Raw genomic sequence first — 14,407 nt, forward strand, 5'->3', positions numbered from 1 at the left:
GCATGGATAGAAACCATTACTCACATCAACTCCCACTGCCTTCTCCCTCTATAACTCTTTACCAATTCTGGTCCACAGCTACTCTGCCCTGTTTAATCAACAACATGCATTTGAGAAGTATTCTCCAGCATCCCCAAATGAATTTCTTACAACGCAAATTGAATGAAGTGGTGAAAATGATAAATCTGTCTGGAGTGTAACAGATTTGTTTCAAGCTGTAAGATCTGCCTAAGGATAAAAGGGACTTCCCAAACAAACTATGCCAACTTCAGGTTTGAAATGATCTATTTTGACCATCATCTTACTCTCATTTTATCTCCTATGAATTTTTTTTTCTGTCAGAGTTTTTATCAAAATTTTTATCTATTTTTTTTATATTAAGGTCAATTCTCTGCTTTGAAAGCAAAGTTATAAATAAGTTCAAGGACATCAGTTTAGACAAGACAAAGATTTCATAAAGTAAAGTGCATTTGTAATTCATGATGCTTTCTAACCCTTTCTTCATATGAAAAGTCTGGTAGACAGAATAATACACCCCCAAAGATATTCACATCACTAGAACCTGAGAATATTTTATTAGCATGTTACATGTCAAGGCCATTAAAATTGCAGATGGCATTAAGTATGTCAATTATGTGACCTTGACATGGAGAGATTATCCTGTATTATCTAAAAGAGCACAATATAATCATAAGAGTTCTTAAAAGTGAAAAAGCAAGCTAGGAAATTCAGGGTCAGAGGGAAGTGAGAAAGGAAGGGTCATGAATTGAGGAAGGTAGGTGGTCTGTAGAATCTGGAAAAGGCAAGAAAACAGATTCTTCCCTAAATTCTCCATAAAACAATGCAGCCCTGCCAACACCTTGATTTTATCAGTGAGATCCTTTTAAGATTTCTGATCCTCAGAACTATAAGGTATTAATTTAAAATACTACTTTTGACATAGGAGATGCAGGTTTGATCCCTGGATCAGGAAGATCCTCAGGAGAAGGAAATGGCAATCTACTCCAGTGTTCTTGGCTAGGAAATTCCATGGATAGAGGAGCCTGGCGGGCTACAGTCCATAGGGTTGCAAAAAGTTGAACACAATTGAGCATACACGCACGCACATAACTTAATTCTACTGAGAGGCCAATAGGAATTGTGATGAAAACTTAGGAAAGAGAGGTAAAAAATCTTCACACAGTAAGTAACCTCAGGCATAATTTATTTTAAAGCAGGTCTGTTGCATTATAGAATTCCAATTGCTCTTAAAGAGAAGACTTCCCTAGACTCCACATCCAGATGGGTTAAGAAGTGCAGGTGGGGAAAAATATTTGAAAGAGGAGGAGTACTCATACAGTTATGAGTGAAAATGTGTCAAAGGTGTAGATACCTCAGAGTATGGTCCAGCAAGATGGGAGAGGCACTCTCTGGGCACAGAGGGGAAATCTGAGAAGCCTTGAGGCAGAAAGTCCAAAAGAGATTTCAGTAAATAAAAATACTGAATAACTGAAAACTTACATCTAAACAGTAAATATAAATGGGAAATGATTCTGGACCCCCCCTAATCATCAGGAAAATGTAACTTAAAGTCAGAGCTAAATACCATTGCACCACTAAAAAGACTGACAATTTAAAGGAGTAACAAGAAAGTGGAACCATGGAAATCCTCATAAGCTACTTTTAAAACCTAAATTGCAGGACTCTGACCTAGATATTTCAATTCAAAGTATATCTCCAAATCCAGCATTACATCTATGTCATAGCTCTAACCTGGAAACAACCAGAATGGTCATCAACAATGGGATGGACACATCATTTGTGTTATGTTCACACAATGCAATACTACACAGCAATAAAAATAAGCGAACTATAGCCACACATAAGAACTTAGATATGGAACATATACTCATAATATTATTGAGCCAAAGAGCCTAGACACAAAAGAATATGCGGTGTGTGACTTTCCATATAAATTTGGAAAATTTCTATTCAGGAATAGATACTTGAATATAACTTAAAAGGAAAAGCAGGACAGTAATTACCCTAAAAGTCAGGATGATGGCAATTTTGAGAAGGGGAGAGAAAGGGGAGAGAGGTTCTGGCACGCTGGTGACAATCAATTCCTCAACCTGGGGACTGGTCACACAGGATTCATCTTTGTTTTAGGTACTTTTTTTCATGTGGCTTACAGCTTAAACAACAGGAATGACAAAGAGGAAATTCAAAGTAGCAAGGCGGAAAAATGTAGTAGTAAAGATCTTCAAAATCACCATGGACAACTCTGTTTATGTTTCAGCACCCTTTTCCCAAGACAATACAGTTTTAAACTCTACATTTAAACTTTAAATCATGATTTTTACCCCATGGATGTAATTCACTACCATTGGGCGTTACAGTGCATTTGAAATTACTTCTCATAAATGTGCATATATGTCTTTGTCTCCTTTAAAAATCTTTAATTCAGATAGCATTCAAGACTTGGCAATAGCAGTGCAGAATCACAGCATTCTGAAACGTATCACTGTGTCAATTACCTCTGTGATAGCAGACCTGGTCACTGCTGCTACAGATCCCTGCCTAAATAGAAAGGAGTCACTATGTTTCTTAAGCAATAGCTCTTCCGCATATAGGGTACATGAATAAATAAATATTTACTAACAAAATCATACTTACTTGTCCTACAAGTTACTGCAATTAATTCTTACATATTTCAGCAAATGAACATTTTAAGATCATTTTTATCTCTAGTAGCAGTTTCTGGTGCCCAGTGAATAAAGCCAAAAACCTAACACTCTGATGAGACCTCTAGATGTATTTCCTTGGTTCAGGGGAATGCAGTATCAGTATTCCATGTGTAAATAAGTTCAATTAACAACGAGTTATAATTGCAAAGGGAGATGAAAATTAGTTTAAACAAGTCAATTAAATCATAAACATTTCAGGAATAAGAAGATGTGTTTGTAATCCAATTAGTGTGTTAATATACTAATAGATTTACTGATTTGAATGGTATCTTAATTGTATAGTAAGACGCCAGAAGAAAAAAATTGTATATCTTAATTGTCATAAAGGGAGATTTGGCTGCAGTACGACTACATAAGTTTGGAGAAAATTATCCATGTTAATGAGATCAAAATGCTTCTATCTAGAATAATAAATAAGGTTACTTGATGGTTTGGCTAATAAAAATGCATCCAAGGGACAGGGGAAATGACTGAACTCAGTGTTGTCTGCCAGACGCTAATTACACTAAGTTCCTGATGAGAGAGAATGGGACATTTTATACTATGACCAAAAAAAACCGCTTCCATAGTTTAAACCCTCGTAAGATCATGGGAATAAAATATTCCAGGGGTAATTCTTTATTGCTACCTCAATTACCACAAATTAAGCCGATATTAATATACTTTACTGCTGCTCAGCCCTAAGTGAAATCAGTTGCACTTCACATATAACTCAAGGGAATGAGCTGATCTCCTATTTCTGCGTAATTACCTGTAATTTATGGAGCACAGAGAGACCTGTGAGCAGCCTAGCCAAGGTCACCTAAGAAGGCTGAATTGCATCGTTTTCAATCACCATCTGTGATCTGGGTTGGGGCTGCCATCGCCCCAACTGGCACTAGAGAAAAGGACCCTTACCCAGCACAGGGGTCATGGAACCAGACCCTCAGGCCAAGGGGCAGAGTTGATCATGAGTTGATGTCTCTCAATGAGTAGATGGTATTCCAATTAAAAAAAAGGTAGAAATAGATAAATAATGGGTTTTATTGCTAATTGCAACATTTTAAATCAACTGGAATGCCTGCAAGGAAGTTTGACAACCCATTCTGGACAAATTCCAACTTACTCCTACAAATGTGGTCTCCTCAAGCCTTCTACTCAACTGTAGTACAAGGGCAGTGTCCCCTCCATATCTCCCCAACTCAGACAAACCTCCAGCCATTTCCAACATTACCTAAAGCCATTGTTACTCCACAGACATTTCTCAGGGTTTTACCTCACTCTAATAAAATTCAATATGAGTATTTTCTATTTATTTATATGCCTGTTTTACCAAAAAGAAAAAAAAAATTAAGTCAAGTGGATAAGCAATTGGGAAATGATATGCAGGGTAAATCACTAAAACCAATGATGAACTAGGAGTAGCTGAAGGGGAAAAGACAATCTGGGGTTTCTTGATGAACACTGTGTGTAGAGCTTTAATAAAACAATAGCATTTTTGTATGCCAAAGTAAGGACACCAAAATACAGAATGATCTCATATTAATTAATTTAAAAGACACAGAATAAGTACTTGCTTGTGCTGGCCACTGAAACACAACAGGGCCCCTCACAACCTGGCATTTATAACTCCAAGTTTATTGCTTAGAAGACATATGGTATATATGTCAGTGCTACTTTTTCAGTTTCTCCCAGCCTCTCCTTCCCCCGCTATGTCCACAAGTGCGTTCTCTACATCCGTATCTCCATTTCCTCTATGTAAACAGGTTCATCAGTAGTATTTTTCTAGATTCAATATATATGCATTAATATACAATATTTATTTTTCTCTTTCTGACTCACTTCACTCTGTATAACAGGCTCTAGGTTCATCCACCTCACTACAGCTGACTCAAATTTGTTCCTTTTAATGGCTCAGTAACATTCCATTGTATATATGTACCACAACTTTTTTATTGATAACTAGTTGAAAGTTGCTATATAACACAGGGAGCCCAGCCTGGCACTCTGACAATCTAGAGAGGTAGAATGGGGGTGGGACGGAGGCTCAAGAGAGAGAGGCAATAATATATGTATGTATGTGTGTGTGTGTGTGTGTATATATATACACACACACATATATATAATTATGAGTAATTCATATTGTTGCACAACAGAAATCATCACAAAATTGTAAGGCAATTATCCTCCAATTAAAAAAATAAGAATTAGAATTTACAATTCATCAGACTGAAGGAATTATATCAATTAAATTACCTGACTTATAGTAAACAAACAAGAGTAAATATAAATGATAAACAAGATAAGGCAAAATAAGGAAGAAAAGAAAAGCAATAGGAGGAGGGAGAATTTTTATTTATGGTAAAGAAAGAAAGCTTATCTAATCAGCAATATTTGACCATAAGTAACTGATAGAGAAGGCCATATGACTACTGGAGAAGAAATATTTCAGAAAGAAGGAAGAGTATGTGAGACTGGGGCCATGAAATGGAAGTATGCTTGGTAAGTGTGAGGAAGGGAAGGAGGTCAGTATGGCTAAAGTTTAGGAAGGATAGGGGAAAATCGAAGGACATGGTATCTAGGAGACAACAACGGATCAGATATCAAAAGGTGCTGCAAACTATTTTAACAAAAATTTCTTTTGCTCTGAGTGGCATGCCCTTGTTATTGGAAACCACTGGAAGATGCTGTGATCTGATATGTTTCAAAAGAAACATTTGGACTCCTGGATTGAAAATGGATGTCAACAGAGGAGAGAGAACAGTTAGGAGGCTACTTCAACCATTTGCGTGAGAAATGATGGTTGTTAAATCAGGAAGATAGAAGTAAAGGCAGTTAGAAAATATCACAATTCTGTACACAAATCAAACATAGAGACAACTAGATTTTCTCATTGGAAGTAGGACTGGAGAAAAAGGCAAGAGTCATGGACACACCCAAAATTTTGGTATATTCTGTTGGAAGGATGAGGTTACTCTTTACTGAGATGAAGACAAGCAACAAGATTTGGATGGAGAGAGGAACTGGCAGTCAATCTGCAAACATATAAAGCTTCAGATGCTAATTTGTCATCCAAATTGAACTGTTAAGTGAGCAGCCAGATAGCTGAGTTCATAGGGGTCCAAGTTGCAGGCATGGATTTAGAAATCATCAGTTTTTTAATAATTTTAAAAACAAAAGTACAGATAACATCACTCTGAAGTGAGAGTAAATAAAGAATGGAAGAGATTCAAGGACTAACATCAGCAAAGGAGCCAGAGAAATATTTAATCTCTCAGAGGAAAACAGTAGCCCAGAATCCAAATGTTATATCCAAGGTCAAGAAAGATGAAGATTAAGATGCTGTCATTGGCTTTAGCCATGTGGAGGTCATTGGAAATTTCTGACAGGTGCTTTCAGTGGAGTCAGTTCAGTCGCTCAGTCATGTCCAACTCTTTGTGACCCCATGGACTGCAGCAAGCCAGGCTTCCCTGTCCATCACCAACTCCCGGAACTTGCTCCAGTTCATGTCCATCAAGTTGGTGATGCCATCCAGCCATCTCATCCTCTGTTTTCCCCTTCTCCTCTCACCTTCAATCTTTCTCAGCATCAGGGTCTCCTCCAATGAGTCAGTTCTTCACATCAGGTGGCCAAAGTATTGGAGCTTCAGCTTCAACATCAGTCCTTCCAATGAATATTCAGGACTGATTTCCTTTAGGATGGACTGGTTGGATCTCCTTGCAGTCCAAGGGACTCTCAAGAGTCTTCTCCAACACCACAGTTCAAAAGCATCAATTCTTTGGCACTCATCTTTCTTTGTAGTCCAACGCTCACATCCATACATGACTACTAGAAAAACCATAGCTTTGACTAGACAGACCTTTGTTGGCAAAGTAATGTCTCTGCTTTTTAAAATGCTGTCTAGGTTGGACATAGCTTTTCTTCCAAATAGTAAGCGTCTTTTAATTTCATGGCTACCATCACCATCTGCAGTGATTTTGGAACCCAAAAAACTAAAGTCTCCCACTGTTTCCATCATTTCCCCATTTATTGCCATGAAGTGATGGGATCAGGTGCCATGATCTTAGTTTTTTGAATGTTGAGTTTTAAGCCAATTTTTTCCACTCTCCTCTTTCACTTGCATCAAGAGGCTCTTTAGTTCTTTGCTTTCTGCTATAAGGTAGTGTCATCTGCATATCTGAGGTTATTGATATTTCTCCTGGCAATCTTGATTCCAGCTTGTGCTTCATCCAGCCCAGCATTTCACATGATGTACTCTGCATATAAGTTAAATAAGCAGGGTGACAATATACAGCTTTGATGTACTCCTTTCCCAATTTGTAACCAATCGGTTGTTCCATGTCCAGTTCTAACTGTTGCTTCTTGACCTGCATACAGATTTCTCAGAAGGCAGGTCAGATGGTCTGGTATTCCCATCTCTTTCAGAATTTTCCATACTTTGTTACGATCCACACAGTCAAAGGCTTTGGTGTAGTCAATAAAGCAGAAGTAGATGTTTTTCTGGAACTCTCTTGCTTTTTCTATGATTCAGTGGAGTGATGGGGATTAAAAACTGCTTTGAATATGTTCAAGGAATTTGGGAGCAAGCAAATATATACTTCTTTCAAGAAGCTTTACAGGAAATGAGGTCAGAAGCTAGAGAGAAATGTGAAGCCAGGAAATGTTTTTTCAGATATGAGAAATTAGAGCATATTTGCATGCTACTAGAATAAAGAGGTAAAAAAGAGATGAGAGTAAGGGGAAAATTGTTGGAGCACAAGTGTTGAGTTTGGCCTTAGAGAGAAACACTGAGATTTCATCACTGAAAAATAAAGGAAAGGCAGATTATATGGGTATAGTTCCAAGTTGACTGGCAGATGTCAGAGTGGGATCATGTAGAAATCTTAAGTGCTTCTACTTTCTCCGTGAAAGGTTATCAAATGAGAATGAAGATGAGAAAGTATGTGTTGAAAGTTTAATGAAAACAAGATGAAAAGGAAATAGGAGAGTAAAAAAAAAATCTAGGAGAGTAAAAAAATGAATAGACTAGCAAAATGAAGTAGGATGGCTCAACAGTAGATGAGCCCACTTGAATAAAGTGGCCATGGATTTCAAGTAAGACTATTCAAAATAATGTTGTTTTTCTCCAGTCATGTTCAATCTAAGTTCAGGAGCAGAGTAAGTACAGAGTGGGATTCAACTAAGATTAAGTGATACTATGTAAACACAATGATGGGATAGAGGGGAAAAGGGCAAAATATTTGAGAGTGTATTCAGGGAAGTGATTAAACAGGCAGACCTGTTAAATAATCAAAGACCATAAATATCAAAGCTGAATCTATTGGTTTGCACACAAGGGAAAATCACTCTGGAGTGGACAGTGAGTTTCTCTGAGTGTTAAGTCTTCAGCTAGATATAGGGCAAGAAGAAAAACTTTCTATCCAAGGAAGATAGGATTCTGAAAAGCACTTTTGATTACAAAGGAAAGCAATGAAAGCCTTTCTTAGGGTTGGTCATTATTGCAGTATGACTGGTCATCTGTGCAAGAATAAAACAGGATTTGACTCTCAACAAGACAGCATAAAACAACTTAGTATCAAACTAGCTTAGGGTCAGGAGTGATCCAGCCCTAATGAGCAGGTACAAGACTGGATCAGACTTAGAGTCAAAAAACAGCCAAACTCTGAAATGAAGCACAAGGTCTGAGCAGAGATATTTCATAGTTAGACTAGAGAACTCAAGCTAAGTACAAAATGAGGGAGCAAGTAACAGTGAAAATGTGGTATTTGTGTAAAGAGAATGGAGTGAAAGGATTGTTGCCAAGTGTACTAGAGGCACTGAGTAAGGGAGATAATAGCTAGACAGTAAGATGCTTATAACTGAAATTGTAGAAGGGATGTCATTTTAGGGAATTTCAGTCTGGGATTCATTTAGGGAGTTTATGGCTGCATAAGGTGGATGCCAGGTTCTCTGAAAAAGAAAGAGTCAAGGAACCTGGAGATCAGGGAAGAATTATTAACACAAAATCTAAAATCAGCCACTATGATAATGAGAAAGTATTAGAGAAAACAACAGTGAGTGAGCTAGGAACTAAAATCTTCATGAAATGAGACATGATGTGTCCATGAAGATTACACCAAAGGGGCGAGTAGCAGGAAGTGTAGTCTGACCCTCCGGGGGAAAAGGGAGGGGAAGACTTACCTAAAAAAGAAAAGAGTTTGCAACTTCAAATGGGCTGGTAGAGAAATAATCTGTCAAGCACCATAAAAAAAATCACAGTGAAACTGTATCACAAAAGAAAACAACGCTATCACAGAAACCAAATTTAAGTCACAGAATGCTGTTGTCTAACTGATAAAAAACTCAAAATAGCTGTCATGAAGAAACTCAACAAGCTGCAAGAAAATGCAGAAAGGCAGTTTAATGAACTCAGGAATAAAATTAATGAACAAAAGGAATATTTTAACCAAAGAGATTTTAACTCTAAAAAAGAACCAAAGAATTAAGAAATATTCAAAGAATTATCCAATCCATTTAGGAAGGATAACACAATAATAAGCAGTATCCCAGAGGGAGAGGACAGTAAAGTTTACTTAAAGAAGTAATAGCTGAGAACTTGCCAAACCTGGGGAAGGAACTGGATTTACAAGCCCATGCAGCTGAGAAAACAACTAGTAATTTCAACACAAGAAGATGTTCTCCAAGCACATCATATTAAAAAGTCCAAAGTCAATGACAAAGAATTTTAAAGGTAGCCAAGGAAAATGTATGGTAATCTACAAAGGAACCCCCATTAGGCATATCAGCATATTTCTCAGCAAGACCTCTATAGGCCGAGAGGGAACAGAATGACATGCCCAAAATACTGAAAGATAAAAATTGTCAGCCAAGAATATTCTATCCAGCACAATTATCAATCAGCTTGTGAAGAAGAAATAAAGGCTTTCCTAAACAAATGAAAGCTGGGGGAGGGCATCAATACTAGACCTGTTTTACAAGAAATGTTTAAAGGAGCTCTTCTAACTGAAACAAAATGGCAAGAGTACACAAAAATCTGAGCAAGGTGATAACAGAATCAGAAAAATGCAACTCTGTATCGTAATAGGTGTTAAACATTTAATTAAAGGTTAAAGATTAAAAAACAGTAAGAATAACTATGACTACTTCTATTTGGTAACAAGCTCACAGCATAAAAATCCGTAATCTGAGACAACAGAAACACACAAGAGGGAAAGGAAAATGATAGGAACCATATAGATAACTGAAGATAAAATGCTTTCAGGAGAAAAAGGACTGTTTTATTGATGAGACATTTATAATACAAACCTCACAATAACCACAAAACGTAAATGTAGAGCAGAGACCCTAAACATACATTAAAAAAAAGGAAAATGAGAGAAACATCACAGAAAACCACCACATCAACATGGCAGACAGAATTACACACACACACACACACAAAAAACTGGAGGCAGAGCAACCAAAAAACAAAACATAAAACGGCAGTACTAGGTTCTCATTTATCAATAAGCACCCTAAATGTAACTGGATTGAACTCACCCATGAAAGCATATCGAGTGGCTAAATGGATTTAAAAAAAACACAACTATATAGTGTGTCTAGGAGATTTACCCCAGCTCTAAAGACAAACATAGGCTCAAAGTGAAGGGACAGAATTTGATACTCCAAGCAAATGACAGCTAAAAAGAAGTAGGTATAACCCATATTCATACCAGGTAAAATAGACTTCCAGCTAAAAAAGGTAACAGGAAACAAAGATGGATAGGATATAACAATAAAGGGAACAATTCATCAAGAAGATGTAACAGGCATTATTTATATATGCACTTAACACAGGAGCACCAAAACATGTAAAGCAATTATTGACAGACTTAAAGGGAGAAATTTATAGCAAGACAATAATATTAGGGGATTTTGACATCTCACCCTTATCAATGGACAGATCTTCCAGACAGAGAGTAAACAGGAAAACAGTGCCTTTAAATGAAATATTAGGCCAGATAGATTTAATAGATTTATCCAGAAAATTCCATCCAAATGCAGCAGGATACACATTCTTCTCAAGTGCACAATGGAATACTCTCAAAGATGGACATATACTGTGATATAAAAGAAGTATCAATAAATTTAAGAATGAAATCATATCAGTCATCTTTTCCAGTCACAATGGTATAAAACTAGAAACCAACTACAAGAAGAAAGCTAGAAAAATAATGAACAGGTGGAGACTAAACATGTTATTGGTAACTACTGTGTCAAAAATGAAATCAAAGAAGATTAAAAATACCTGAAGACAAAAAGTGAAAATACAATATATGAAAATCTGTAAGTTGCAGCAAAATCATTACTAAGAGGGAAGCTTATAGTAACACAGGTCCACTTCAAACACAAGAAAAAGTTCAAATAAACAATTTAATCCTGCACCTAAAAGAACTAGAAAAAGAAGAACAAATGAATGGAAAAAACAATACAGATAAGAGTGGAAATAAATGAAATAATACTAAAAAGATAAAAGAAAAGATCAATGAAAATAAGAGCATATTCTTTGAAAAGATAAACAAAATTCACCCAGCATTATTAGCTGGACTCACTGAGACAAAAATAGAGAGAGAAAAGGTGCTGATAAATAAAATCAAAAATGAAAGAGGAGAAATAACAATGGATACCAAAGAAACATGAAAGGTTAGAAAAGAATACAATCAACAAATTGGACAGCCAAGCAGAAATGGATAAATTCTCAGAATCACACAATTTACCAAGACTAAATCAGGAAAAAATAGAAAAGGCTGAATGTATGAATTACTAGTAAGGAGACTAAACAGTAATCAAAGATCTCTGAAAAAAACAAAAGTTCAGAACCAGACAGCTTCTGAGAAAGCAGAACAGAGCTGGAGGTACCACACTTCTTGATTTCAAGCTATGTTACAAAGTTATGCGATGAAAATAGCATGGTACTGGCAGGAAAACAGACATACAGACCAGTGGAACAATGTTGAGAGGGCATAAGTAAATCCACACGTATATGGGCAATTAACTTATGACAAAGGGGCAAAGAACATACATGAGAAAGGACCATCTCATCAACAAACGGTGCTGGGAAAACCAAACTGCTGCTGCTGCTGCTAAGTCGCTTCAGTCGTGTCTGACTCTGTGCGAGCCCATAGATGGCAGCCCACCAGGCTCCCCCGTCCCTGGGATCCTCCAGGCAAGAACACTGGAGTGGGTTGCCATTTCCTTCTCCAATGCATGAAAGTGAAAAGTGAAAGTGAAGTCGCTCAGTCGTGTCTGACTCTTAGCGACCCCATGGACTGCGGCCTACCAGGCTCCTCCGTCCATGGGATTTTCCAGGCAAGAGTACTGGAGTGGGGTGCCATTGCCCCATGGGAAAACCAAACAGCTACATGCAAAAAAAGGAAAAAGAAAGAAACTAGACCAAACGAGACTCAAACCATACACAAAAATTTCTCAAAAATGGATTGAAAACTTGAGTGTAAGATGTGAAACCATGAAATTACTAGAAAAAAACAAAGGCAGTACATTCTTTGACATAAGTCTTAGCAAAATCTTTCTGGACATGTCTCCTCAGGCAAGGAAAACAAAAACAAAATGAACAAGTGGACTATATCTAACTAAAAAGCTTCTGCACAGGAAAGGAAACAAAATGAAAGACAATAAATTGAATGGTATAGGATACTTGCAAATCACATATTCAATAAGGAGTTAATATCCAAAATACATGAACAACTCCTACAACTCAACAACAAAAAGCAACACAACTTAAAGATGGGCATAGGATAATTTTTCCAAAGAGGATAAACAGATGGCCAAAAGGCACATGTAAAGATGGCTAACATAACTAATTATTAGGGAAATGCAAATCAAAACCACAATTAGATACCACCTCACATTTATTAGAATGGCTATTCCCAAAAAAAAAGAAGAAAGAAAGAAAGAAATAGCAAGTGTTGGTAGGGATGTGGAAAAAAGGAAATCAGCATATACTGTTGGTGGGAATGTAAACTGGTGTAGCCATTGTGGAAAACAGAATGGACATGCTGCAAAAATTTAATAGAACTATCATATGATCTAGCTATTTCATTTCTGGGTATTTATTAAAGAATATGAAACACTAAGTTGAAAAGATTCTGTACCTCTGCATTCATCATACTATTATTTACAACAACCAAGAAATGGGAACAATCTATGTGTCCATTAATGGATGAATGGATTTTAAAAATTGTTGTATACACATATGTAAAATAGCATAGTATTTAGCCATTTAAAAAAGACAAAATCTTGCCATCTGTAACAACATGAATGGGCACTGAGAGTATTATTCTAAGTGAAATAAGTCATCCTGGGAAATACCATTTTTTCATCCCTATGAAAGTAAAAGTCACTCAGTCGTGTCCAACTCTTTGCAACTCCGTGGACTATACAGTCCATGGAACTCTCCAGGTCAGAATACTGGAGTGGGTAGCCTTCCCCTTCTCCGGAGGATCTTCCCAACTGAGGGATTGAACCAAGGTCTCCCACATTGCTGGAGGATTCTTTACCAGCTGAGCCACAAGGAAAACCTGAGAATACTGGAGTGGGTAGCCTATCACTTCTCCAGTGGATTTTCCCAGCCCATGAATAGAACTGGGGTCTCCTGCTTTGCAGGCGGATTCTTTACCAACTGAACTATCAGGGAAGCCTCTTTCACCCCTCTGTTGTTTTATAGTTTCATCCCTGTATGGAATATAAAATAATACAACAAAATAAATAACAAAATAAACTTAAGGACCAAAACAAACACATAAATACAGAGAACAGAGCAGTTGTTACCAGAGGGGAAGGAAATTAGGGAAAGAAGTAAGAAAGCAGTCAACTGTATGGTGAGGGATGGAATCTAAAAATTTGGTGGTAATCATGCTGCAGTGTATACAGAAGTAGAAATATCAATGTTGCACAGGAAACTTTTATAATGTTATAAACCAGTGTGGGAGAAGGCAATGGCACCCCACTCCAGTACTCTTGCCTGGAAAATCCCATGGATGGAGGAGCCTGGTAGGCTGCAGTCCATGGGGTAGCTAAGAGTGGACACGACTGAGCGACTTCACTTTCACTTTCCACTTTCATGCATTGGAGAAGGAAATGGCACCCCACTCCAGTACTCTTGCCTGGAAAATCCCATGGATGGAGGAGCCTGGTAGGCTGCAGTCTGATGAGTCAGACATGACTGAGCGACTTCACTTTCACTTTTTGCTTTCATGCATTGGAGAAGGAAATGGCAACCCACTCCAGTGTTCTTGCCTGGAGAATCCCAGGGACGGCGGAGCCTGGTGGCCTGCCGTCTATGGGGTCGCACAGAGTCGGACACGACTGAAGCGACTTAACAACAACAACAAAACCAATGTGACTTGTTAAGAAATCCGAATGAAAACTGATAACAGAGGACATTAACCCAAATCCTACTTTATATGGTAACTCATTCGTTACTCATTCTTTCATTTATCTATTCAATATATTAATAAACACGATAAAATAAAAGCTACACAGTAGGCACTGAACAAGGTTATGTCTAATGCCTAATGAGAATAAACCAGGGGACATTTCACATGACCTATCGTGCCCTTTTGGGAAAAATATCTCCAAATAGAAAGACACTGTAGGTAGGAAGTTTCAGCTATCTTCTAGCAATTCATGAGAGAGGGAGAAGC

At 37.4% G+C, this 14,407-nt stretch overlaps 1 long non-coding RNA gene across 3 annotated transcripts in view; it reads right to left on the reverse strand.

Moving 5' to 3' along the window:
* LOC123335011 overlaps positions 1-14,407 on the reverse strand; it is a 399,767-nt gene that overhangs the window by 260,300 nt on the left and 125,060 nt on the right. The window lies entirely within an intron of this gene.

Source organism: Bubalus bubalis, chromosome 9 (assembly GCF_019923935.1).
Source record: "Bubalus bubalis isolate 160015118507 breed Murrah chromosome 9, NDDB_SH_1, whole genome shotgun sequence".
Taxonomy (NCBI): Eukaryota; Metazoa; Chordata; class Mammalia; order Artiodactyla; family Bovidae; genus Bubalus; species Bubalus bubalis.